Source organism: Apteryx mantelli, chromosome 1 (genome assembly GCF_036417845.1).
Source record: "Apteryx mantelli isolate bAptMan1 chromosome 1, bAptMan1.hap1, whole genome shotgun sequence".
In the NCBI taxonomy this organism is placed as follows: domain Eukaryota; kingdom Metazoa; phylum Chordata; class Aves; order Apterygiformes; family Apterygidae; genus Apteryx; species Apteryx mantelli.
Genome location: NC_089978.1, coordinates 83,368,918 through 83,391,728, shown reverse-complemented (window position 1 = coordinate 83,391,728; position 22,811 = coordinate 83,368,918). Strand labels below are relative to the sequence as shown.

At 38.5% G+C, this 22,811-nt stretch overlaps 1 protein-coding gene across 2 annotated transcripts in view; it reads left to right on the top strand.

Moving 5' to 3' along the window:
- Positions 1-22,811, top strand: part of ARHGAP6 (Rho GTPase activating protein 6) — a 351,199-nt gene that overhangs the window by 178,980 nt on the left and 149,408 nt on the right. The gene's annotated exons all lie outside the window — the stretch shown is intronic.

Here is a 22,811-nt window from a genome sequence, read left to right as displayed (position 1 = left end):
AAAAAGCAGGATAGCCAACCACATCAAATGACCATTACCACTGCTGCAAAGCCACTGTTCTTTGATTGCTCTCTATTACCTCAAAGGAGAAAATGTGCTTCTCAGAATACTTTTAATATTAGTAGTAAATAGCACTTACATCTAGGAGGAAGGTGAACTCTGCAGATGATGTTACTAATTTTTTTTTGGAGAATATGGTTCCAGATACTATGCATAATGTACGCATATGCTTGATTTTAAGCCTGTGAATAGCCTAATTGAAATCAAATGCTTGCTGACCTGAAGATAAGCTAAGCCTTTAGAGCTTTGTTGGACTGAGACCTTAATAATTACTGTTTAAATGTAAGTTAGTACCATTCTTTTTAACATTGAATAATTGCATGGTCTAAATACAAATCAAATTATTGGAGTGTTTTGATAACCATGAAACAAAAATTATACTGTGTTATAGTATTTTAATAGCAATTAATTTGTTGGCAGAACAAATTATAGTTATTTCTATGGTGGGCTTTTCTTTTGCTTTTTAGGACTGATAATTAAAGTTTCATAATTTTTATAAAAGTGCTCAAGGTGACATCTGCATTAGTTGGGATCAGGAGTGTGCTTTGGAAGCAAATCTCCTAGTCATCCCCATTGCTGTACTTTGGTTCACATCTTGGGGCAGCTTTGGAATATGGGAACTGGATTCTGTTCAGATGAAACTAAACTGGAAGATGTGCTCCAGGAGCACTCCTAATGCTCTCCAGGGCCCACAGGGTGTTCAGTCCTCAGGACTAAGCTAGAGTTAGCCTGAATGTAAACTTCTGAAATTCATATACTTTGGACATCAGGTCCTCAGTACCAGCTCCTTCCCCTGCAATCTGCTAGTAAGCAGTGCAACATAGTAATGAAGCCATTGCCTAAATCAACCTGGATGCCAACTTGATTCTGAAATGTCATAGTATATTTGCAAGCATAGTTTATACTCATGGAGAATTAAATTTAAGACTGTAACCTCTACCATTATGATGATATAATCTGTGCTGTGTTTTATCCTGTGTATGCTGGTTTTGAGTGAGATGGCTGATAATTATGCCCCAGTTACGCTCTGGGGTAAGCACTGGTGTTGCATTGCCAAAAAGTTCAGGTAGGCGAAGAGGTCATTTTAACCAGTTGAAACATTCTTCAGAGAAAAGGAGGTTAGAAGAAATCAGCCAACTGAAGAAGAATAAAAATATCTTACTAAAGGAGAGTAGGTGAAGAAAGGAGGGTTACACATTTAACATGGACAAAGCTGACTTTTTTTCTCACAAGCTATATCATTTAACCAGCCCAGGGAGCTCTTCTCCCTTTCTGATGTTTGCATCCATATAGTATTTTAATGAAAACTTTCAGACAGTTAATCATATCTCACCTCACTATATGCTGCCTAGCCAAGCTGTAGCCTTTAATTTTTATGCCTAAGTTAGTCTAACCTGCCCATTAATCATCTTTGCTATTCTCTACGCAATTCACTCTGATTTATGAGCTATTTTTGGTGTCGTGGTATCCATAACTGATATTAAAATCTCCAGATATTCCAGGGACATTTTTCAAATGATTAACTAAAGGGAGATGGTCACCTTCCTGACTTGAGATTTCTTCCTATTGTTTCCTAAGTTTGTGTGGATTTTTTTGCATCTTAGCAGCAGTTGCAGGGGAAAAAAAGAACAGCTTTGTATATTTTAGCTAAAGCACCAGTAAACAATACTATACTTACGTTACTTTAAGAAATCCATTGGCAATTTGAAATGTAGCTTTTTACATATATGAGGAAAAGACTAAAAATAGCCTCAGGTGTTGCACTACAAATGCCTTAGGAGACCAAAGTGAGAAGCTTAAAGTGTGATCTAGCTTGCATATAGCCATTTTAATCAACTTTGTCTTGAAACATCTAGCAGAAGAATTTCAATGAAGGGTCTTTAACCGAGGAACAGGAGAAAATGGAGAGGAGCTGGGCTTTGGAAGTGTCTGCCTTGACCTGTGGAGTGCTGTAGAGGATTATTTTGAAGCAAGGAGGCAAGAATCTTCCTTGGAGAAGGAACCAGGAGTTCTGCCAGATTGAGCACTGCTACGTACTGAGCAGAGGGGACAGTTGGGTCTATAAAGGACAAAGAGAAGGCATAAATACAAATTAATTCAAGTCTCTGACTCTAATACGGATACTGAGGTCACCTCCAATTCATATGTCATCCCACTGAATATTTTGAGAGCGGATAGATTTTTCCTTCCTCCAGTAGCATTTGAGGCATTTTGCTGTTTTGTGTTTTGGCTTGGTCTGTGTCCAGTTGACCCTCTGTTGGTGTGGCATGCAGACTTTCTGTTCATTTTTACCATCCTAAATCTGCCTCTCTGTGTGGAAGGGTGAAGGAAACGAGAAAAACGGTTTACAAGGGAAACTATGACACTGGTAAACCACAGAATGCTTTCTGGAGCACAGAAGGAAGTCAAAGGAAGATAATAGACATTTTCCTCCAATAGTCTAGTTGTAGTAATGTTAATTGTTACTTGTAACAATAATAGATTACAAAATAATTCAGAGTGGAATGGTCAGATTGGTGGTGACACTTTAAACCTGTAAACTAGAACAGTAAAAATATGTTTGTGAGCAAGAGCCAAGTACTGACATCCTCCTGTGGATTTGATTGTGTTTTGCAAGAATCCACAATCTAGAAGAGTTGCTTGCCCTTCTGGTTTCAAGACACATTACCTGATGGCTTGAGCCTTCAGCCACTCACAGATTTTAACAGCAAAATTATGTGCCACAAGCAGACCCCCATTTATTACAGTGATTGTAGCAAATCCTACAAGTAATTTATCTTACAGGAATAATAATGTCAACTCCCCTCTTTTTCTTTAAAGCAACACATTGAAGAGATGGCCCCAGGGCTGAATGAAGCTTGCCAAGATCATTCGTCTGGCCCACTGGTCTGCTCCTGGCCTGTCTTTTCAACAGGGCCCTTCAGAAGCAAGCTTGAGACTGTACAAATTGTTCTTGTGGTTATAGGCTGTTCCAAGCTGTTTTCCTTCCTTGGGGCATCCCAGATCCTCCCGCCTCCACTGGTGTTATGAGAAAAAGCTGGGTGGCCCTTTGGAAAAGTAGCTGCTATAAATGGGCTGCCTTCACCTAAACCATTTGTCTGGTTTCTCTCTCTTCCCAAGGGCCCTCCAGAAGAAAGCAACTCAGGAGGGGCCTGGACCAGGAGCCTGACAGTGCTTGTACAGATTAACTGTACAGTACCCTTGCAGTCAGTTTTGGTGAAGTGGCAGACAGGCCATGGGGTTCCTGCACTGCTTGATGTTAGACTAAGTTCTTGTCCACTCATCTACAAAATTCAAATGTCTCTGCTCTAGAGAAGACAGTAGCATATTTTTTAATATTCTGAGTACTCAAAGGCAGAGTTACTTGGCTCAAAAAAGTTAAATCACCCTGTAGGTTTTGTTTCAAATTAAGAAATTGAAGAATATTTTCAACTTGGTCAGATAAGCAAATTTACAGAAGAGGCAGTTAACAGTAGAGGAATGGTTAAATATTCCTATTTCAGGCACCTGACTCTCCAGATGTATTCATCAGGGACTTGGGCTAACTTCATGCATATAGGACTTCTTTGCTAAAGAGCTGAGGAATACGATTTGCAGTCACTGTTGAGCCCAGTCCTTTGTTCTTCTTTTGGGTGAAATTCCCATTGACAGCGGTGATTCATGTTACAAAAATGTAAGCATTCAGAAAGTGGTTTTATTGCTAAGCTCTAAGGAACATACACAAATATAGGAAATGAGCACTTTTTGTCTCTCAGTAGTGAAGACCAAGGCCAAGCTTTCATACTGATGGAATCTGAAGTGAGTGTAGCCAGCTTGTACCAGCCATGCAAAGCGGTCGTGAGTTAACGCCAAAGAGCCAGGATGAGAGGAAGAGAGGAAGTGAAGAGCTCTCGTGTGTGTCACAGGCTCTTAGAAAATTGCAGGAAGTAGATTTCAATTCAGATTAGGTCATTTTTTTACGGTGCTTGGGCTCTTAATGTATTCATGGGGCTCTGCACACACACGTGCATATGAATTTCCTTTCAATGATGGCACGTCTAAATATAGATGCAGGGGCGTGTTTGTGAGCCAGGAGGAAGGATGGGGGCAGATGCAGATCAAGTTTGGCAAGGCTTACTAGGTCAGGTACAGAGCTGCACTGTTGTGGTTGTATTAGTCTGTCCCCAGACATTGGCTGGAAATAGAGGTGATCTTAAGGATACTGGAAGTGGCTGTTCCTTGTAGAGATAGCAGGAGGTAAAGCTTCCCTTTCATTTGATTTCTTTGCCTGTCCTTATATAGCGTAATTTATCACTGCAGTAAAATTGCAGTTCTTGTAATAGTTGTTTAATAAAACTATATGTGATTTGAGCTTGAGGATATTGATTCAAAGAGACATAGAATCATTTAACTGATGCAGCTGTATATGTCTCTGGTACAAGTTACGCTTATTATATTTCTCTGATAGGGGATTTAATCAACTAGCGATAGCCCTTATTAAAGCTGGTGTATGAATGAGATTTCAAGCTCACAATACTGTGGAAGTCTGTGCAAGCAGCAAGGTCATGTGTGGCCAAAACCAGCAGCCTGTGCAGTCCTGGAAGGAATGCTGACCATGCAGCTGAAGTGCAAGACAAGGACTGGGTATTTTGGGCTCTGTCATGCCCATCTTCTGTGATTTTGAACAGGGCACTTTTACTTCCTTTTTTTTTTTTTTCTTTTTTCTCCTCTCCTGTGAAAATATGTCTCTTCCTGAAAGAACTGGTGAGTGAAAATAGATGTGAGTGTTTAGGAGATGTTCAGATGTGCAGGTGATGTGATAGAGAACTATCCGTAAGTAAAAATGTTGGACTCCATCAGGTAGGTATTTCTTTCACACACTGATACTTGGTATTTCAGGTCCATTTGCTAGAACCTTTTTGAAATTTGCACATGTCTTTTTATATTTTTTTTAGCCTGAAGAGTGAAGCTATGTAAATTGAAGATGATTTAGGTTGCAGATATATTTAAATAGTTGTTTTAGTTTTATTTATCATCTGGTGCTAGTTAGTTTCCTTTTAAGCCCTAGTGCCCTTGCATAGTACTGTGAGGAAAGAATTACGAATACTTTAGGAGGTTCCTTGCTTGTGATATTTGTTTCTATTGACAAAAAATAATAAAATATTTTAGCTAGCCATAGCTCTTGAAGAAGCTAATTTATTCCAAATCTAAATTGCAAATCAACATAACACCTAAGAAACCACCTGTTTTACATGACATGCTGACAAAGCCTTTTGAACGCTTCTGAACTTTTTCTCTCCTTTCTCTACTAAGTACCTCTGATTGTCATCCCCTGGTTAGTATACCCATGAAAATGCTGTTCTCTGCTCTTGCTCTAATGGAATATCTGTTTCCGTAGCAGTAGTATAATTGAACCTAGTGGCTTGGACAAGACATATTCAAAGTTCAAATTTCATACCATTCCTGCCTTTGTATGATATTTGAGACTACAGTCATGGAAATGAAATGGCTTTTTTTTGTCTGGGGAATAAAGGAGGTGTGCATACATTGTGTTCCTTACAAAAAGAATCCGAAAACCTTTCTGTAGCAAGCCTTGGCTGATATATCCACGTGGTTCACATTCACTTTCTCTGAAGGGGTGTCAACTCTTAAAGCTCCCTTGGGGAGAAGCCTGGGTCTTATCAGGACTGGCTGGCTCAAAAAAGAAAAATAACTAATGTTTTTCTTACTAGCAGTTACTATCCAAGACGTTATCGACTGTGCACAGTTAAAAGGATTTCCTGAATATATTCTCTACTAAATCAAAAAGAGTGTTAGGAATTGCTAATGGGAAATCAGATATTACAACAGTACTTTTATCAACTGCAATAGTGTTTGGTTGCTAAAGGCAATGTGAGTAAAGTTTGAGTGTCTTCAGGCTGTGGTGCCCTCAGGTATGCCAAAAGAGTTAAGTGTTAATTATAACTGGCTGTTGAATTGGTTATTTTTAAATAACATTTTGTATATGTTTTTGTGTATTACTTTATCTGCATCTGATTAGCAATCAGCTTTGCTACATTGCCGTGAAGGTAGATGATCTTGTGATCTTATTTATGATTGTACTGTACTGTATAATTCCACTGGATTATAGCCAGTGTTTTTGTCTACTGTGAACAATCAGCATTTTTGAAATCACGCATCTTGAATACGTGGCTACTCATGTCTTAGGCACCTGACATCCAGCACTCAAACTTGGGCTTGAGTGTCTGTATCTCTTGAAATTTGCAGTTGTCTTGTGTTGGTGTTGATAAGGGTATAATATTTGCAAAGGTTTACATATTTAGAAAGCTTATTGTGTTAAGTCTAGATTGCCAAATTTGTTGAAATAAATTAGATGGTGTTTAATGTTTATTTTCCCCCTTTGCTCATTAGTCTGTAAAAGTTCCTGTTATGCTCATCTATGCATGACTTAACTTATGGATTCAGAATCAGTGCAGGCTGAAATTCTTCTCATTTGAGTAGATTACTGTATTTTTCCAGTCTGTTCCTGTTAAATATTTTTGCAAGCCTTAGGTTATTATTATTTTTTTTTAATCACAAGCTGTGACATAGAATCTGAAGATGATCATTTGATAGGTGGATATTAAGCTTGCTTAAAAACTCAGAAATGTATGAAAAAAAGCACATTGTGTAGGAAGAAAACTGTAGGTGCTTGCAGCCAGTCCTTGTCTTGCTTAAATATGTCATGGGTCTTCAAAGAGATGTTCATTTCTGCTTTGTAGCAGAAGCCACACCATGTATTTCCCTTGGCAAACTGTCTTACATTCCAGTGACCCTCTGGGTAAACTGTCCTTTAATTGGTACCATGGGCTTAAATGTTTCCTTTCTTCATCAGTGGTAAATTGTTCATGTCCTATATCATTTCTGGCTGTCATTAATATTTGTATGTCATGATTATGTATCCCTTTAATGGCAGCTGTGCATATTGAATGTAGGAAGCATTCCCCATTCCCATGAAAATTATCTTAAATAAAAGCAAATGAGTGATTTATTTTAGTGCAAAGTGTGGTACTGAAGAACTTATGGCAGGACTAAGGAGATTTTTTTTGATTTGCAAGCAGAGATCTCTGTGAGTAATTGGGGAAACCCCTGCGCAGCTGGTTGCTTGTTCTTCCAGATGCCTCTTTTTGTGGTCTTTCCTGTGGGACTTTCATATTCAGGTTCATAGCTCATTCCAGCATCTGAGCACATCTGGACCAGTGGGTAAAAACGTGGTAGTAGAGAAAGAGTATGACTTGACTTTTTGCTGGAGAGTGGATGTCTTTCAGAGTTGCAGCTGTTTGAATCTCATACTTTTGGTGCCCTCTGCAATGTCTCAGAAAAGCAGGGGTAGGAGTCATGACCCAGATCCTTTTGTCTCATCCTGTATGAGAAGAGGTAAACATGAAGCTGGGGAGGGTCTGATTCCTGAGGAACATTGTACCCCTCCTGCAAGGGATGTAGGATCTTCAGGTCTCGAGAACATGTAAGTATCTGGATGACATGTTTTCACTGGCGATATGTCTGACTTGGATCTGCATAGCTTTTCAGCATCATTTGGGTGACAGAGAGCTGTGTCAGGCAGTGCATCCTAGCACTTCTGTTCAGCTCAGAATTAGCAGATAGCCCTTTCTAGTAGGGAGCTGCTAACCTGTGTCCTTGTAACCTCAAGGTTAAATTGCGTTGGTGCCGCCTGCTTGGGGCTACTCCTGAATGAACACGGAAGGCTCCTGCTAGCTGAGATGCAGTATCATATCACATCTGAGCTTTGCATTTGCTTACTTCCAGCTGCTTGTCATTTACAAAAACCTACATCATCTAGGAGCAAACAGCAAAAGATTTCACCTACTCTCGTGCCCTGTGACCTCATGAGTCAATCCTGTTCTCAGCATGTCCTAGCAATTAAAGCCACTGGGTTTTTCCCAGGGCAGTTTCTTGTCCCTCGCCTTCAACAGCAAGAGAACCTCTGGGAACTGGTGGATCCTCAATTTGTTGAGCTTCAGGGCGTATTTTTTCTTTTAGCAAGATTGGTTCTGATGCATGGTCCTGAAAGGTAGCTGATTCTGGGCTGCTTTGTTTTTATGGGGTTGCATGATCCTGCAGCTGGATATTCTGGCTGGAGGACAGGAACTTGCTAGTGATTGGCTTTGTTCTCAGAGCTGATGAGGAGCATCAATAAAAATTCCTCTATAAATATTTATGGAGTCTTTCTTCATGTCATTGTCCTGAAATGTATTCAAGAGGTCTGATTTAAATTGACATAAATCAGAAATTCAGTCTAAGGCCATGGGAAAACAGACTAATTACATGCGAAGTTGAGAGTTTTATTTCCCTCTTACCTACCTACTTCCAGAATGCATCTGCATTTTACTCAAGATTTTCCATGCACTACCACACAGCCTATGTGAAGCAATACCAAATTATGTATTTATGGGAAGTTAAGATGATAAAAATTTTACAATAGAGCAGAATTACTCTTCATCAGAATCACAGTGGAGAAAAAGAGGTAAAAGAGGGCAAGCTATGCAGTCCTTTTCTATCACTGTATTATTCTGTGAAATGTTTTTGATACTAAATTCAACAAGGAGGGTGTGAGTCGCTTGCATCTATTTACAGCAAAGATGCTGTTGTCCTTTCTGATCAGCAAATGATCTTCTGGCTAATGGGAATTGATCTTCTGTATTGGGGGGAAATCCTCCCTCCTATTGGTTGATTAATGGAGAATAGTCATCCCAGTAGAGGTGATCCATGACTTCAGAAGTGGTTCTTGCAGTTCTTCTTTAGTTCTTTGATAGTTCTGTAGCCTCTGAAAGCCTTGCTTGATATGAGAAATTTGGGAGTCTGTTTATTGAGTCTTTCTGCATGAATCTGCAGAATTTGTTTGCTGTCCGTGGTGCCTGATGAACAGAACCATATATTTTACTTGTAGAGAGGGCTGCATAATAGCTGGAGAGTATTTAAATCCTTCAGGGCTAGAACAGTATTTATGACCATTAAAGCAAAGATGTCACAATGTGCCTAGTGTTTATAAATTAGACTGAACTGGTGTCAGGATTGTCGCTGTTGCTGCAGTGGGGTAAATTTGGGCTTTTCCCACAGTGTGTCACAGCAGATTGTATCCCTTTTCATTTAGTGCATGTCCGTTAGGCATTTAAATTCATCTAACTCTGAATTTACATTGGTGCAGATTTTCTCAAATCCGGATAAACAAGACTTCTAGTTCTGTGGCTTTAAATATGTTCTAGCGGCATTCAGACACATTGTAAGATGTGGTGGGGAAAAAAATTACACTTTAGATTGTCAGATTTATTGTCTTTCAGTGACTCTGAGAGGTCCCCAGCTGAATTTAAAGATGTCTTTTCTAGCAGCCAGTCCTGTAAATTTAGCCAGCTGAAAGGTCAGGCTGGGTTCTTTTTCAAGCATTACTGCTAGTACAAAATACCCAGTAATTGTGACTGTGTAGCAAAACTCTTTTGATGCTGCAGCAGTCAGACTGGTTTCCCACTCCTTTTTCTCTCTGCAGGGCTGATAAAGGTAAAGGGCAGGATTTCTGTCCATAGAGTAAATAGAGAGTAATTGAAATACAGTGAGCAAATCTAATGAGCAGTAAGTGTATTTTGTTTTTTTTTTCCCCTGTCTCTAAGTATAACCCTAAAGTGTTTGACAAGAAATATTGCTGCCAGGAAGTCATTACAGTTGTAACTGTGGCTATAAATATGGTACCTTTTACCTTCACATTCATATAACATTAAGCAGAGTTCGTATGTATCTTTCTTTTGGTTTATTTTGTGCCAGTTGTTTAAACCATTTGCCCTTTATGTAGAATTTATGCCTGAAAAGAAATTCCAACTGAAGAAACATCATTGAATTCCTTTCCTTTAGTAACCTGTTCCTCAGTATGGCTTTTTGTTTATTGTTTTTCAAATTCTCTTAAATTCTGTCTCTTTCAAGAAAATGAGAAAATGAGCCATTGTGAAATACAGATGGTCATCCCCAACAGTTTTGAGAAGATTTTGTCCAAAACACATTTTCAGTCCAACTAATCCCATATTGTTTCTGGTGCAATATTTACACCATTTAATCAGTTCTCTAGTCTGCACTACATCTTTGGCTTTCGAAATAAATATAATGCAGTTGACTATTGATAATTATTTACTTCAGTGTCTGAGGTTTTGCAAATTATATTTTGCTTTTCACTAAAAGTCACAGGAAGGAGCAGGGTTTTTCATTTCTCCTAGGTTTTGTGTGTGTTTACATTTAGTTTGTTAACCCACATTCTCCAAAATAGGTTTGTTAGAAGTGTGTTGAGAGCCTCGTGTCCTTCTCCTTCCTCCCAATTGTATTTCCTTTAGTCTAGCGGGTCTAATTTTACAAGATGGGGCTCTGTTTTGAACCCGTCTAAGCCCTTCAGATTCACTTGTGACTGAGAACTTCAGCTGTAAAAATGCAGAAGGCTGATGTAAAAATAATTCCCTCTTCCTCCCTCCTCCTTTTTTCCCATCTTGTATGGTTTGTCATCACCTTGTGTTTGTTAGTCTTGTGTGTTTGAGAGACTTGTGTGTTTGATCTCTTATATAACACTGTTCAGTTAAGAGCACTAGGCCGGTCTAAGGTTTTCATTTTACATGGGATAATATTTTGTTTACAGTATATGTTGCAAAGGTTCTCTCTGATGTTTTTGGAAATGCTGTAACTTTGCTCATACTGAAGTCTGGAGTAAAACACACTTCATCACTGAAAGCAGACTTCAGTTATTACTTCTGAAAATCCCAACATTCATGTGCCTGCTTAATAAGGGTGAGATTGGTTTCAGTATTCTTAGGATTCCTCATGTGGTCCTTGTTTAAAATAGGTTTTTATCCATTTCTTCTTTACATTTACATTTGTGTGTTTCCTCTCTCCTGCTGCATCATTCTGTGCTTCTGCATGCCCCCTGTCTCCTGCCTCTACAGAATCATAGATAATCTGTAGTGCAAAACCAGAGTTCTCTTTGTTTGAGCTGATGCAGTGGTGTATTTTACACTACAGAGGGTAGCATTAGAAATATGTTACATTATGTTTCTTGCTGGAAAAGGTGATGTGCGAACACATTTATTTTCTCTCTGACAATCAACACACAGGTAGAGTTGGAACATTTTAGAACATGTTATCTTATACATATTGTGTCATCTTAAAGCTATTTCTAGCTAACTAAAAATCAAAACCAGAGAACTATGAGAGTGTACCCCTCTTTGAACTAAGCAACCATGCAAGTTCCTTTATCTTGCCTGTTCTCCTTTTTGTGCCTGTCATTTCCATAGTTTTTTAATAAAAACCAACTTATAAACTGTTAGGAGCAGAACCCGTACTTGTTCTGTAGGGTGTCTAAAACATTTTGGGGCGTTAAGAGGCAATAGTGTTGGAAGTGTTTACGTCCTTGGTTTTAGGAAATAATCTTGTTGTTTTCATGGTGATTCATCTTGCTGTCTTCTGGCATGGAACATTTTGTCAAGCAGTGGTAATATTATTCCGATTTCTATTAACTCAGTAAAATTTATATTTATCCATCAAGCATGCAATAGCAAGGGGGAAAACAGGAGGTCACATTTATTCTGGGATAAGTGTCTGCAGTTAAAGGAGTTATCGTGAGGAATTAGTGTGTCCTACTGTTTGTATTCTTTCTCTAATTTTGCTTGAACTGGCCTCTAGCTATCTTTGTGGATCCATTTTAAAGCAAGTTTAAATACAACTTAAACACAGTGACTACAGCAAGCCAACAATAAATACTCTGACTCATCACAGTGCATATTTAGATAAATATTTAATTGTAAGTTAATTTTTCAAGCAGAATCCAAATAAGCAAGTAATAAAACAGGCTTTTTCCATCGTATTGATTAGAGGACCTAGGCTGATTTACAGTGAGCTTTCTTTAAATCTCCTCGGAGTTCTTCTTGAAGCAAAAGTAGGAAGACAAGTGTCTGTTTATTTCCTGGCATTCTGTTACACTCGTGTCTTAAGATTAGGTTTCTTTGCATTAGGCCTTGTCCTTTCTGTCTGTGTTGTACTGCATGCGGTTCAGATGGTCCCAGCCCTGTGAATGGTGCTTTCAAGCTCTGTGATGGTTATGAATAAGCAAATTGAGTGAAGACTGAAGGTCAGGACTACTACTGCCCTGCTATATTGACCTGCTCTGAGCAATAACAACCTACAGTAGTGCTCTCATTTCTTCTGAATGAGGAGGAAAAATAACACAGGGTTTCAGGGGAAGCTCTAAATGCAGTTTTACTGAGGGTTTAGATAGGTGTCTTCCGTAGCTTCTGCCCTGTGTGTTGCAGCCGGCCACTGTGATAGCAGCAGCTGTGCTGCCGACACACACCACTACTTGATGCCTGTGCTGAGTGAGGGAGTGTATAACGCTTTAAAAGAGTTCCTTCCATTGAAATTGCGCTGACACGCAAGGGCTGAAAAAATTCCTGTCATCTTGCGAATGTTTGGTGAATCTTGAGTCTTTCTCAACAGACTTGGTTGGTTTTCAGTAGTCCTGGAGGTTGTTAGTTTCCAAAGACTTTGGCTACAGTTTAGTTACTCAACATTGCTGAAAAGCAAGGCTCACAGATTGATTTATAAATACAGATAATATTTTCTGACCTATAAGCACCCCTGTTGACACACCCACATAAGCAAAGGCCAAGCCAGAACGCAGACCTACCTTCCTACCATGTTAGCGAGGAACAATGCTAAAAGAAAGAAACTTGTTTAGGAAAAGAGAAACTTGTAATCGTGTCTGTCATGTGTGTCTGTTTTACATCCTTCTTATGTGCATATATATTACAAGGTATTAGTTGCATATTTGTGTTCATTTTAATGCTGTGTTTATGTGTATCCTGTTCTCTTATTTCTTGTCTGTTGGAAGTGTTTCACTTGAGGTTATCCACAAGATTACCCACTTACCACACTATGAAATAATGTCACTGGCATAGCCACCACATGAGAGAGGGAAAGCCTCGCTGGTTGGTCTCTTGAGAGCGTAACAGAAAACTCATTCTCTCTTGCTAGAAGATATCTCGGTTACCTTTCTGAGATCAAATTCTGTTATCCATTTTGCAACTTCTTTGTGAGGATGGAGATTTCTTTAAAAAAGAGCAATCTGTAAAAAAAAAAAAAGGCAGAGTATTTATGTTAATTTGCATTTTGTACACAAGATAGAAGCTTGAATGTTGCCATGCAAGGTTAGGTTTGCTGACATAATACCTAGTAGTGACTCTTCATTGGTGTAGTATATTCAGTGTTTGTATTATTTAGTGCTCACCTGAGGGTTTTGGGTATTTATTTTTCTAAAATTCTTTTCTTTAAAAACCTCTTTTCTCAGTGGATATTTTCTGTCTTTCATAAAAAATAATTTCAAATTAAAAAAAAGGAAGAAAAAAGAGAAAGTTGCAGTTTTGACGGCAGCAGAAATAATTGCTGTAGTTCTGGGAATGAAAAATTCACCATCTTGGAGAAAACATTTATGTGCCAAGATATATGTATAGATAAAGCAAATAATAACCTACAGTAATAACAGTGTTGCACTTGACTTCTATTCACAGCTGTGCTTGCAGGAGGGTGCCCTGTCTACAGCACATAGGCTGGATCTGATTCATAAAAACAATTTATCCAGAGGATTTCAGGCCATGTAATTATTTTGGCAGCCTGCTTTGTGTTACCTTCTTTCTCATGCCTGTGTACCTCTTCCCTACTACGGGATCAAAACTGTGTCTACCACTTGACCTTGTTATGGGGAGAGACTGTGATGATCCTGCAAGGCACTTTTTAGTCCCATGGTTTTATATTTGTGTCAGGAGTGTTTGGTAGTTTCCTGACTCATTCACACTTCCATAGGTTTATACCCTCTTAAATGTATGCAAGTTAGGCTTCCTAAATGACCACTGAAACATGTACTTCTAGTCTTAGGAAATCCACAGAGGTGTAACTTGAGCATTAAGGAAAGGTGTAAAATGAAAAAATAAAAACGAAATGAAAAAGAAAGTGAAAGAAAGAACTATTCTTACACTCCTTTAAACATCTGTATGTCACCTATTTCTTCAGTATACATCTTCCTCCTGTTTGTAGTGTCTTGGATTCTTTTTAACACTTGCACTTTACTCTGTTTCCTGGAGACTTGTACTATTTAGCACAGCTGAGGGACCAGAGGAAATGATCTCTTGACTGACTCTATTAATTATTGTTCCCCAGAGAATCCCTTTCCTCTTTAGAAAGAATGGCTATAGCAAACAGTAAAAGCACTCTGGAAACAAACTAGTGCAATTATTACCCACGTTTGGTGAATTAGGGGACTGATCCTTTCCCCAAAGGTTTCATAGAAACATATTCATGCTGTCTCTGTTTTGATGTGACTGTGTCTTTTTATAAGAAAATCAGCCTTTGAGGCTGGAGTTCTTCATACTTGTTCAAAGCTTGAAAGTAATTTATTTGGAATGAAAATATATGGAAGGTTTAACAAAATTCCATTTGAGCAGTATCGAGGAACGTAAGACACCAGGGGACCTCCTGGGTCATGGATTCCAGCCCCTTTCTATTGCGAGCAGCTATGCATAATCCCTTACATAAATTCAGCAAGCTCTGTCTTAGAAGTGTTTTTTCTTCAAACTTATGCCTTCAGTTGAATGACTCTTCCAAAACCCTGTGTCTAATAGTAATTTTTTTATAATAGCCTAAATTTATTCTTGTGGCAACCTGATCTTTTAGCTTAAACTGCACTTGTGCTGCCCTGGTAGCTATCCAAATTTTTCCTCTTCATTTTGCTTAGCTGAAGAAGTGAGCTCTTTCTTGCTCTGGTAGACTTCTTCATTCTGCGGATCTACCCATAACCTCTGCTTCACACTTGTTCCTTCATTCAGGTGTGAACTTTATGCACGGGGGAAAAAAATGACTGCCTGGGAGAGCAGACTGATGGGAGCTCATATCGTGGCCTGAAGTCGAAGGGAAAATGTCCTCTGTCTCATGCCCTCCCCCACCCCAACTATAAATGGAGCCTGAGCTCAGCAGTGGACATCCACATTGCAGCGTTCTTCATTCAGATGAATGCCACCCTGTGGGACCTTTCCACCTCCCGTTTTCCCTTGTATTTCCCATCTTTTAAATAGATGCCCTAGTCAGCTTTATTCCACCATCCCTCTGAGAAGCATCCCCCAAAAGATTGTCACCTACTCTCTCCAGAAGCAGAGGAGTAGGGGGAAGCTGAGTGCCTGTGTCACTGTTTTCATTCTGCTGGCATTTCTCTTCATGTGTATTTTGTGTGGGTCCTGTTTTGGGGCCAGAAGAGGGAGTTGAGGGATTGAGGAGCTGGCAATTGGAAGACATGGGGGCATGAAAAAAAAAGGAAAAAGACAATCAGGAGAGAGAGAAGGATATACCTGAGCAGACCTAGCTGCAGCTCTGTCCTGTCGTGCCCCCGCTTCCCACAGCTCTCCCTCCCCTTGTGCCAGCGCTACTGGCAAAGTAGGCCCAGGGCTTTATGTTCATAAAAATTCCTTGCACTTGGAGTAACAACCATGGAAGAAGCTCCTAGATGCCTCTCTGCTGTGTTAAACTGTAAGTGAAACAACAGGTCATTAGGACAAGGGAATCTTTTGCTCACATGGGCAGATTTCTTGTTTGCACCACTACTCATGTGACAGCAATGAACTCCTCCATCGATAGCTGAATGTGAGGGAAGCCTGCAACTTTGGCGTTTCCCTAGCAATAATTAAAGATACATAGTCAACGTGAAAATCACACTTCTGCCTGGAATGTGATATACACACTTGACAAAGTTGACTATAACTTAAAGAAACAACATGAACTTCTCCAGTCCCCTTCCTCTCCCTAATTCATTTACTTTACTAGTTCTATTGTTTCTGTTTTGTCAAACTTGATAGAACAGAAAAATACAGGATTAAAAAGACACAGAACAGTACATATTAGTTTAAGAAAATTTAAGAAAATTCTGTTGCAAGGTGAGTTAATTTAAAAAATAAATACATTTTCCATTCATGTTTTCTCTATCCCTCTCTTACATTGCTGTGCTTTAGACTTAAAATCATCACCTCTGTGCTTTGGAGTGGCCCTTTGTGCTGTGCACACACACCAGGGATACGTTGCAGTTTCTGTGGGAAACGTAGTTTATACTTGTAAAACTTCAAGTATGACATTAAGCATAGGGGTTCTTTGGCATTTCATGAATCTGAATGGAGAAGAAAAGGAACAGATCTGTGTATGCCTCATTGTTTTGTGCGAAAGTGCTCTAGCTCTCTCCTACATCTTTTTCCCCAGGGCTCTGAAGTTTTAGTGGCACTTAGAAAAATGTTCAAAGGAAATAAATGCCAATATAATTTCTGTATGCAACATTTTAAGTATAGCATAAGGCATTTTGAGATAGTGACTCATGCAAAGTGTTAATAAATGTAACTGCATTGAAATTGCTTACAACTGCCTTTGTTACACTACAAAGGTGAAAGGTGCTTCTGAAATGCCAAATCAAGTCTAAATTGTCTTCAAACTTGTCCATCTGTAAATATCTAAAATAGATAAGAATCTTTTCTTAGGTTAGATCAGCTATTTATTCTGCCATCCCAATTATCTCTAAATTATCGGGGGGAAGAGGGGGAGTCCACAAACTTCAGAAATTTTCAGAAGCTTGGTGAAGACTGTGAAATTTTATTTTATTTATTTTTTCCCCCCGTCCCTGGGAGTATTCAAAGACTTTGAATTGAATTCTGCATGAGTTCTGAATCAAATAAGCAACAATTTTACTTGTGCTTCCCAACCTGTTTGCAAGGTGCCAAAATGGCATGAGGGTGATGAGAAGATAACTCCAGTTATTGGGGGTCTGGAAGGTTGATGGCGTGGAGCAGACTTACATAGTCTCCCCTATTCTGCTTTTCATGTCCTGAACAAATTTAGCTATCAGGTGCAGTGGGATAGTGTTAGGAGTCTGTTAGAGATACCAACTTCAGATTTCAGTATGGCCTAGAAGTCCTTAATAATACTAGAGAAAAAAATACTACTGGGAGGTACATGTCTATGGGAAACTTTAACTTCTTGGAGAAGATACTATTAATAATGATAGGAAAGATATTTCTGGATGTAGTAGCCAAAATATTTCTTCTCCTAATAGTTATTGAATCAAGAGATCACTCTATTTCTGGCTTAGTTTTGGTATGTAGGAATGACCTTGTAGAAGAGCTGGTTATGAAAACAGTCCTGGAGCAAATGCTTACCATTCACTTGATTTTAAATGGAAAGTGATCAAAATCCAGTCTAAAATTAAGGGAATTAGTTAAATCAACATGACTAAAGAGATCAGGAAGTAAAAAATGGAAGGGGAGCAACATAAAATTTCTTTAAAACAGAGCTCCCAAACTATCTGAACCTTGAAGAAAACATTTTATTGGAGGTGTGAATGCATGATTAACTACTTCAAAATAAAGGGTAAACAGAGATCCTGCAAAGAAAGGTGTGACTTGGAAGTCAGGAAGTTAAGGATTTATGTTAAAATTGTCAAAAGTCAAGCCGAGTTCTTTACCGAAGAAACTGATGCAAATAATAGGCTCTTCAGACATAAAAATAAAAATACAAGGACTGAAGTGAAGTCACAGTGTACTGAAGGTGAAGTATATCTGAAAAATAATCTGGATATAATCACAAAACTAGATGTATTTTCTGCCTCCATTCTTAATAAGAATGGTTACATTGAAGCTGCTGTATCAAAGACAAGATAATTAGTAATGAGAGCCTGGAAAATAGATACTATTTGTCTGACTTATGAATAGAACTGAAGTGTCTGGTCTGCCCAAATCCTGAGAACTGTATGATCCCCATCTTTCAATGACTGTAAGAATACCAGAGTGTCAAAAGTCTGTGTATTTTTTTCCCCCCCTAACTGTATTGACTGTTCTTGTAAAACATATTACTTCTCCATACAAGTCTTGCCTTGGCTATATCATTAAACATGATCTCAAAATATTTAGGGGTCTGACACACGAAATTTAAAGTCTAATTGTAAATATTTTTGATAAATCAGTCATTCCAGACCTGCTAACATATGACTGGAGAATAACAATTCTTACTGTTGGGAAGAAGCAAAATGTGGCTCAGGCACCTGTAGATTGATTATTCTGACATCAGTGGTGTGAAAGGCTTTAGAACAATGAAGTCATTATTAAAGACATCGAATAGTAATGAATGGAAGATGAGGGAAAAATGAAATGTGATTTTTACCGTGGCCAAATTATGCCAGAATAATTTGATGGTTCTCATTGCTAGTTGTTGCATTTTTGAGATGTCTGTGGGTTTTTTGTTGTTGTTGTTGTTCTTTTCTAAACACGGGCAAGCGCATTGCCTTGTATGATGTATCAGGTGACAGACTTTCAATAGAGAAGAGGAAGTTGCATAGGGCACTGGTACAGTTTCACTGGGAACCTGAGTACATTTCTGGTCCCTGGTGTTCAAAAAAGATAAATTAATGTATGGAGGAATTGTAAGAAGACATTTAAGGAAATAAAGGTACTACCATCTTGAAGACTGGAGGAGCATAACTTCATTTAGCCTAGTGAAAGGCAAGATGAGAAGGGTGTGATTATTGTCCGTGAGTAATAATCAAAGGGATAAACAGAAAGGAAGAAGTCTTTCAGTTAAGGCACAATGATGGCAAAGAATGAATCATAAACTAGGCAAAAATAAATTTAAGTTAGAAATTAGAAGAAGGCTTCTGCTAAAAAAGCAGTCCATTCTGGAAGAACCTTTTAGTCCGATTATGCTCGCCTTCCTGTTTTGGGTGGGTCTTTGTCATGTTCTTTGATCAAAATTGTTGTCAGGAATATAAAATACCTGTTCTGACCAAAACTTGAAGAAAAAAAAATTCTTTTTACAGAAGAACAATTTTAGATGAAAAAGACTTGCGTTGAGGAATTTATGGTGCTTTCTGTTTGTAAAGACCATTAGCATTGTTTGCAATCTGAATAAATGAAAAATAGAGCCTTGAGTATCCATGGAAACAAAATGTGCTGGAGGACAGAAAAACTGAAAAAGTTAAAGGATATTTTCATCTCCAGACTTTTTTGTTGAATGGAATGTATTTACAGCGAGGGCAGATCACTTAAAAAAAAAAAAATCCTATGAAGCAATCAGTTTTCTTGGGTTTAAAGTATATTAGGAAGGGAGGAAATGCAGAACTTAAGTAAACAAAAATGGTAGTCAAGTGCATCACAAAAAAGAAGATGTCTGCAAAGAAATTGCCACTGGGGCAAAAAATAGCTTGTCATTTTAGTGCTGTGATTAGTCCGATTCCATTTTTACCACTCTCCTTTTTTAACCATTTGTAAGGTTTTATTTTAGGTTTTCTGGAGAGTGGAAGAAGTGTCACTTGGCCATCCCTTCCTCTCTGGTGAGGAATGAGATGGCATTTTTGTCCCCATGTGCATGGTACAGAATACAGTTTGATTCTTGCAGACGAACACAGAAGAGCCCTGGGAAGCGCTAGCAACCCGGTCCAGGAAATATGTGAGTTTTTTTTTTTTTTTTTTAAAGACAGAAGCTATGCAGCCTTAAAAGGACTTGTTTAAATTTTTGTGTGTCTGTGCTGAATATGTCAAGTTTGTGAAGAGCCAGTGATTCTCGCCTCCTTTTAAAGTGAAAATTATAGAATACTTCACATACTGTTTCTCACCAAAATGCAGATTCTATCTCTTGCTACAAGTAGAATCATAAAACTGAATTTAGTGAGAAACTGCATGTGGACTGTTTTCATAATTTGTCATTTAAAAAAAGGGTTGGGAGACTGCTGGCTTCTGACAACCTTGACACAGCACATGCAGAAGGACCCCTCTCTCCTCCTCCTCCCCCTGCAAATCTAAACAAGTCCTTTTAAGGCTATATAAGAAGGATGGCTAATAGCTAAGGATATAGGTGCTATATAAATCATTAAATAAGTGCATTATGTAATACCAGAAGGACTGGAGTAAAATGGAAGGCAGAAATGGCAGCAGAAATGCAAAGCTCCATGGAAATTAGCCAGAGAGTTAAGGCATTTTATGGTTTCTTTGCCTTAAAATTGGTTCAGACAGTTGGGGAGTATATTGTGTATTTCTGTTGTACAGCAGTAGGCGAGCTAGGGTCTCAAAGAAAGATCTGAAGAGTGTTTTGCAAGCAGTCAGTAATTGGCTTCCATGAATTGCTGAAGAATGCAATGATGAAGACTTTTTGGATTTCCATTTTATATGATTTGGTAATAGGGAACTGAGTGGTAGGGTGCTCATTTGCCTTTCAGTTTTCTGAATGCTCCCTTAGCTCACAGCTATTGTGTAGCCATCAAATTGTATGAGGTTTTGAACAAAATGAAGAATTTGGTTGTTGATTTTGGACAACTTTCTTTCCTGTGTGCTTTGTAAGTCTGGCTTTTCCCATTTCAGACTCTTGTGATGAGGTTGCATGCTATATCTAACTTTCCTTCCACCAGACACTATGCTTCACTAGTTTCACTAGATGTAACACCATTTCTGTTCAATGTGGGACTGTTCAATAAAGTGGAGCTTATGTTGGGTTAATGGACATGAGGCCCTTCACTCTGCAAGCCGATAGAACGGTCTATTGTAACTGTTTTTTTTTCCCTATTCTAAACTTTATTAATTTAAGCATTATCTCAGGTTTAGTGCAATATCATTTAGACTTAAAAAACACAAAAGTCACTCCTGCAAGTAAAATCTCTCAGTGCATATTCTCATCTATGAAACTCCTCTGGAATGGCCTTAGCTTAGTCAGTGTTGTTCTGTAACAGAGGTAAAAGAGTCTGTGAGTTGAGATCTGGCTATGAATACAAGTAATGCAATAAAATCCGCCTTGATAAGTTTTTTTAACATTACTCCTATTATATGTGGAACTTTTAAAACGTTTGCTTTCTGTGTGGCTAAGTAGTGTACATCTATCTGCAAAGCTCTGATCCAATCCCTTTCTTTCATTGGAATTAGCTGAAAAAATCCACTGTCACCTTTTTTCAAATACTGCTAGAATGTCAGATACCCCAGCACAGCTTATGCATTCTCCAATGTCTGTCTCATTTACCTCTGGAAATGGCTTTACTACTTTTAATACTATCTGTTCAACTGTGCATTGACTTCATTTGTAATCATCCTGAGGTGGAGGGCAGAAAAACCTTAGCTATTTTATAGGACTCTGCACTTGTATTTTATTACTGATAAACATGACTCACCACTGTACAGACCATACAGGATGCAGCTAAATCCAGCTATGGGTAAACACTTGCCAAACATGAAAAGATCATCATCTCAACTTCTGCTAGTAGTCAACTAGGCTGGTTGAAGGCATAAAGACTCATGCCATCTTTTCCTGCTGTTCTCTCTTTAACATTGAATAAACTTCTCAGTCAATAGGTGATGCTGTTTTGGCACCAGTGAAAGTCATGTATCGCATTTGTAGTTATGTTCACGGTTAGCTAGTTCTGCAATTTGGAATCCCTCTCTGTGGGAAAACATAGTCAGGAGACACAGACTTGTAACAGCTTTTGTAGAAAAGCATCTCGACAAGAGGGTAAGGCAAGAGACTTGGTCAGGGCAGTGCTGCTCCGAGCTAAGTCTTGGGATCAAAATGACACCGGCCTTTGTGGGTTTTGCATGGAGGTGTCTGTCAATTACCTTGAGTCCGAAAGGAAAATACCACTCCACTCTGGAGGAATTTCAAGGCAGTGCAATGAACATAAACTCCCTAGAGGAAGAAACAGTCTTGCTTATCTTTATTGCTTTGTGAATGAAGAAAATGTCGTTTTTTATTTTGAAAATTGTTTTCTTTGGTTTGCAGTGAAAGGCCACAGCCATTTCCTTGGATTTCTTCCCTAGCCACAATTTTAGGCAACTTCAGGTTCAGATTTGAATCTAAATTCTGTGAGTCAGGCTCATCATTGGCACAAAATAGTAAAATAAGCTCAAAATATGATGGATTTCTTTTGAACTGTAAGATTTATTAGCCTACTAATTTATTGTCTAGTTTGATAATGAGTTACTCAGGCAAATGTTTTTACTGCATTGTATATTATTTCATTTTTTGTTTGTCCCCTAAAGGAGACCTCTTGCTTTTGGCAGCAATTTTTATTGGCCACATTTTGATGAAGTATTAGTGTGCAGCCAGCACACTTTCTTATGTTGCATAGTGAAAAAGCGTATACTAGCATTTTGAATTATGAAGAAATTTGTTTTCATAATAACTTCAAATATTCTTTTGGTTGTAGGTATTTATCAGGATAGGCACTGTTTATTTCAACAGTGTTCTAATTAGCATGTTAATATTCCTTAAAAATCCAAGGATGATGGTAGAGTTTTGGAGAAAATACCATAATGGGCTAATTTATTTTTCTAAATGATATTTTGCCACTTATATTTTTTCAGCTGGTTGGTAAACTACTGTAGATAAAAGTTTCTGTTTTTCTGACAGAAGAAGTTTTATGGGTTTAAAATAGCTTTTCCTTCCACTGGGAAGGGTGGAGAATGAAAGTAATAACTTGCTCGAATCTACTGATAAGCCTCAATAAATGGCACTGTCAGCTTAAAAATCATATTTCTCTGTGTGCATTCCTGCCAGTTTTACAAGTAGTGCCTAACACGACTTATACCAGAAAAGTACTAGAAATATTAGAAGCACCTTTTTTCTTTCTCTCTCTCTCTCCTATTCCCCCCCCCCCCCCGAATCACAGAATAGTTGAGGTTGGAAGGCACCTCTAAAAGTTT